The sequence below is a fragment of the Triturus cristatus genome, chromosome 8 (genome assembly GCF_964204655.1).
Source record: "Triturus cristatus chromosome 8, aTriCri1.1, whole genome shotgun sequence".
In the NCBI taxonomy this organism is placed as follows: Eukaryota; Metazoa; Chordata; class Amphibia; order Caudata; family Salamandridae; genus Triturus; species Triturus cristatus.
Window position 1 is genome coordinate 1,682,603,861 of NC_140591.1, and position 6,000 is coordinate 1,682,609,860.

Consider the following 6,000-nt stretch of genomic DNA (forward strand, 5'->3'; position numbering starts at 1 on the left):
CCTCATCTGCAGTGCTCCCTCGTTCCTCCTCATCTGCAGTGCTCCCTCGTTCATCCTCATCTGCAGCGCTCCCTCGTTCCTCCTCATCTTCAGTGCTCCCTCGTTCCTCCTCCTCTGCAGTGCGCCCTCGTTCCTCTTTGTGATCTTTGATGGATAGCCAGTGAAGCTGATGCCAGTCTCTAAGGACCTTATTTAGATCTTAGCGGACGGGAGACTCCATCACAACCGGGACGGATATCCCATCTGCCGAAACATAGATCCCATTATCTCCTATGGGATTTACAGCTCGGCGGGCGGGATCTCCGTCACCGTTGTGACGTAGTAACCCATTCGCTGAGCTCTAATTCAGTCCCATCGTCTCGCACTGTGCAATCTTTTAGCCTCACTGGCTCTGCTTTTCAGCCACAGAGCACAGGCTAATGTACCCCTATCATGGCTGCGAGAGCGCGTTCCACCACATGGCCACGGAATATGCTGGGATCCCCCACCTTTGGAACAGCAAAGACTTCCCCATCTTCCCAAAAGTGCCAGCTCACTCCTTGCAGCGGAACACGTCACGCCTAATGTTCCCTCAAAGGGCCCTGCTCCAGCAGTCACCAGCCCCGCCTCCCACACACCCCACAGCTCCCGCGCCTTGACTTCCCATCATCTGACAGGACGTGTCCTGCACCGCCTTGCTCCAGCCAAGCTTCACTGGGAACCTGCCCAGCCACTGCCTCAATTCCAACATGCTCAGGGCACACGGGAACCCCAAGAATATCAGGTGAACAAGGCTGCGTGGTAAAAACTCCTATAAAACTCTTGGAATGCTCATGTTTTGAAAACAAGTGTGCATTTAGGTTGCGTTGATATTAGTAGCTGAGAATTTGTGCTGCTCTCACTGTCGATGTGTTCAATAAAGATTGTTTGCAGCAGAAACGTTGGCATCTGTGTCCTTCTTGTGTTCTTATCTACAGCCTTTCTCTCTGTTGGTCACCTGCCCTGGCTGCCTCTCAGCTAATCAGACATTGGTATATTGTCAACAGCACTGCATCCAGGCCGCTGCTCAGCCAATCAGAAGTGTGGATATTGTCAGCCGCACTGCATCCAGGCTGCTGCTCAGCCAATCAGAAGTGTGGATATTGTCAGCCGCACTGCATCCAGGCTGCTGCTCAGCCAATCAGAAGTGTGGATATTGTCAGCCGCACTGCATCCAGGCCGCTTCTCAGCCAATCAGAAGTGTGGATATTGTCAGCAGCACTGCATCCAGGCCGCTTCTCAGCCAATCAGAAGTGTAAATATTGTCAGCAGCACTGCATCCAGGCCGCTTCTCAGCCAATCACAAGTGTGGATATTGTCAACAGCACTGCATCCAGGCCGCTGCAGTCAATCACAAGTGTAGATATTGTCAGCAGCACTGCATCCAGGCTGCTGCTCAGCCAATCAGAAGTGTGGATATTGTCAGCAGCACTGCATCCAGGCCGCTTCTCAGCCAATCAGAAGTGTGGATATTGTCAGCAGCACTGCATCCAGGCTGCTGCTCAGCCAATCAGAAGTGTGGATATTGTCAGCAGCACTGCATCCAGGCCGCTTCTCAGCCAATCAGAAGTGTAGATATTGTCAGCAGCACTGCATCCAGGCCGCTTCTCAGCCAATCAGAAGTGTAATTATTGTCAGCTGCACTGCATCCAGGCTACCTCTGGGAAAACACTGGTGTGGCGGATCGTCAACATGGAGGCCAATAGGTCAATTGAGGGGTGACTGTGTAGTAATGCTGGCAAGAAGGGGAGAGATGAGATAGCCAATGAGGGGGAAAGAATCTGAAAGGGAAAGATGGGGGAACACACCAGCTGCAGGAATCTGATACAATAGATGGAGGTGCATTAGGAGACGTCTTAGTTTATGTGGGGCTGTTTGCGGAAGTCTGCAGAAGAAGCTCTGGAAATGTTGCACACAGACTGAGGGCACGGGCCCTTAGACAGACCTATGCATGGGGCTCCTTTCGGAGATCGAGGGGACCATTGGAGGGTTATTGTGGAGATATAGGTGGCCGTAGGGACACATATGAGGCTTCTGAAGAGACCACATTGCATCCAGGGGACATGGGGCCCAAACAGGAGCACAGAGTTTCATTCTCAACATCCACTTCAACTGCTCCCCAGATCAGAAACAAACAATGTCTCCATAATATCTCCAACACAACCCATAAGGAGGTTTACAGCAGCAGCCAGCCAGCGAGGGGGGCCGGAGAGGAGACTGGAGGCAGAGAGTGAGATATGAGAGGTGTGCACCAGCTGCAGACTGGTGGAGAGAGAGATGCTGGGGAGACAGAGAGGCATGGGGCGCTGATGGAGAGATGTGGCCCCAGCAACAGGAGAATGGCTGATGGTGAGGGGTGTGGTCAGAAGGCATGTTACTGATGGGTGAGACATGCAGAGGCATGCTACCAGAAGGCTAAGCACAGGTGCAGACACTGCCTGTATCTACAGTACCCCACCCCGGGAACACTTTTGTGGTTCTGAATATGTAAACATTTTGCAGATACTGACTACACAGTACTCCTTGCACAAAGGTCGACTTTGGGAAGCACTTTACTAGAATGAGGTAAGTGAAATGTGCTTTTTCATTTCCCCCAGGGCATATAAAACCTATTTTATAAGGGTCTTCCTTAGAAGTAGCTGACCCCCCACCACTAGGACACATAAGGGAGACACCGGAAGTACCTAAAATGCAGAAATATTGTAGTTTATTAATGTTATTTAAAAAAAAATGTTATTAAGTAAAACAGGCTCACAAAATCTCATTTAATGCATTACATGTATACAGAATTAACCATTGCAATACAATGTGTTCAAATCAGCGTTCAAGGCCAGCACCCCATTTAGATCTCATCCCAGCTTTGTCAGGATATCACCTCCGTTACCATAACAGGGAACCACAGTCTGTACATGAAATTGCCTCTATGTTGAAGGTACATCCACATCCCCTGGCTCATCCCTTGGTATGGCCCCATCTAGGTTTCTATACGACGCCCAGGGGGGCTGTGAGAAGTTGGCCTGGTATATGATGTTCACTAGTTACAGTGACCACCTTGTACCATGCCAAGCAACCCTTATGGTGTGGTTGTAAGTCAACCTTTTCGGACTAGCTGCCCTAGTGGTAGCGTAGGCTAAGCAGTCTTTGAGGCTAAACTCGTTAAAGCGTGTTAAGCAGGCTGTTTTACCATATGTAACCCCCCTTTATACCAAGGAAAGGACACCACACAGATATATATTCAAAATATATATGTATTTATTACTCAAAGTATCCCCTAGACTCTTTATGAGCACAGGAGCACAAATCGTTAAACAAGAAAGTATTACAATATACAGAAGTTGCACTTTATATGGATGGGCCCTGGTGGCCACTCAAACCATATACTAAAATAGTGGTATAAGTACCACGAACAGGAAAGGGAAAAGGTCTAGGGCCTCTAGAATCGCTGGGCCTACAAGGAGCTAACTTCAGTTAGTGACCAGGAGGTCCACGGGTCCCGTGTGCAGTGAGGAAAGTTACACGCGTGCTCCCATAGATTTTCAATGGGTGCGTAAAAGTTCAAAAGTTACTGCTAGAAGGGTCTTCTGGATGGACTACGAACTTAAGACTTAAAACACAGACACTAGAGATGTTTCTCTACACTTGGGCACCGGAGTTCCAGCTTTACCTCACCCACAGGAAGCGGGTGCATAGGTCTCGAAGTGCGTCGGGTTTCGTCTATCGATTCAATGGAGCCTGATGACAAAGATGCTGCAGGCGGTCGGTCCAGAAGAGATGCGGTGGATCCAAGAGTGGATCGGAGTTGTAGAAGACCTGAAAGCAGAGGGGACAGTGTTCAAAGTCACTAGCCAGTGACCGGCGTGGCACCAGGTAGGTACCAGGCGATGTCGGGTGCAAACAGGTGATGAGGTGTAGCTTGTCTCCGCAGCCACGTGGTCCCTGAAGGTCGACGACGTCCAGGAGTCGGTTCACGAGCTGTCCCACGCAGGCTCTCGCTGTCGGCAGTGTCGGCGACTCGAAAGAAGCAAAGAAGCCTTGGCAAAGGCAGGAGTCGTGGAAAGTAAAGAAAGCTGATTGTTCTGACCAGCAAGGTCAGAGGGGCTGCTCCTTTGGAGAGCAGCTGGGGCCAGTCTGGAGCAACCAGATCAGCATTGTAGATTTCAAGGTTCGTTGCCAAAATGGCCAGTAGCCAACGGGCCAGGGACCGGGCAGGCGCGTCGAGATGCAAAGTGCAGAGGGGCCCCACGCAGATCGTGGAGATGCTGGAGGGCTCACCTTTGGTGCAGATGCTGCTCGGATGTTGGGCTTCTCAGGACCCAAAGCACAACTTGGAGGGAGCCTCTGTTGTCGCGCTTGCAGCTTGTCGTCGGTCTTTCAAGATGGCTGGCTCCACGTGTCTCGGTGCCTCCACGGGTTCCTTCTTTTCAGGGACTGTGGATCGGGCGGTGGGAGGTCTGGAGGTCCAGGTCTTGTTGGGCTCTGGGCTCGGGCTCCGGCAGGAGGCGGCGGCAAAGCAGTAGGGGCCGGACTACCTGCTAGGTCCCTCCCTAAGGGTGGGACCAGGAAGGGGGGTGGTTACACCCCCAATCCTTTGTCCAGCTCGCCCCAGGTCCGGGGCTGGTGTGCCCCAGGACCGGTTTGAACTGGCATATGCACCGAGGCTCCTTGTGAGCCTCAGGCATGTCTGATTCCATTCAAGCCCTACCTAACCAATACACAAAATCCTGTCTGGGGTGGTGCACACACCTCCCCTGGCAGGAAACCCTTTGTCCACGTCTCCCAAGCTGGAAGGACTCCAAGCAGCAGGAGGGCAGACTTGTGTCTGTGGTGGCAGCATCCATTTTGTGGAGCTGAGGCTATGTCTGATTTTACCCGGGTTTCAGGTACTGTACATGTCGTGTCCCTCTAGAAGGGTGGAATGCTAACCCCGTCGCCAGAATTGGCGAGGGGTTAGTATTCCAATTCGTATGACACCTTACTCGACATGTTTTGATAAAGCCAAACCAAAGATAGCATTTAACCGCGAGGTTCATAATGCACTTAAGAGTATATGGTATGGCGATATCTGGAAACAGTAGAAGGAAGTAGTTCCGACCACTGCAGACAGGCTCAGCTCATGCCAGAGCACCATCTCACATGGAACCAAGCACTCTGCCTTCAGGATTGTTAAGGCCTGCCATAGGAGTGACTTAGAGGTTAACATGTGTCCCATTTAAGGTTAGGTATAGGTATACTACACCTAAGTAAGAGGTGGTTACACCAACTTACCCCAGCTGAGTGATCAGCCAGTTGTGTCAAATTGCTAGGCCAGGCCAGGGGTGGCATAATACATGCTTCAGCCCCTGGTAGGCCTTAGATACACCAATGCCCTGGGTACCTAGTGTACACTGGTACAGGGGCTCACAGGGTGATCCAATTCCAATTGGTTATGCACCTAGGGTGCATAGTGTCAATTTAGTTAGAGAGAACAGCAGGCTGGGGGTCTGATTAGCAGGCCCACAGCCTCAATATGTCAAAAACCAGTGAAGCATAAAGCAAAAATTTGGGGTGACCATAGGATAGCAGACCCTACTCTCCTAAACAACCCCCCCCAAACGCAGGGACTTTAAACTAGCCTTGACCACTCTCGTCTTCATGTCCTAAGTGGAAGTACCTGGAGAGACCATCTGCATTCCCATGGTCTGTACCTGGCCGGTGCTCCACTGTAAAGTCCATCCCCTGTAGGGAAATGGACCACCTAAGCAGTTTGGGGTTTTCACCCTTCATCTGATTTAGCCACAAGAGGGGCTTATGGTCGGTCTGAATCTTGAAGTGAGTGCCAAACAAGTATGGCCTCAGCTTCTTCAGGGCCCACACCACAGCAAAGGCCTCCCTCTCAATAGCTGACCAATTCTTCTCTCTGGGGGTCAACCTTCTGCTAATAAAAGCAATGGGTTGGTCTTGACCATCTACATTAAGTTGTGACAGCACAGCTCCCACACCCAA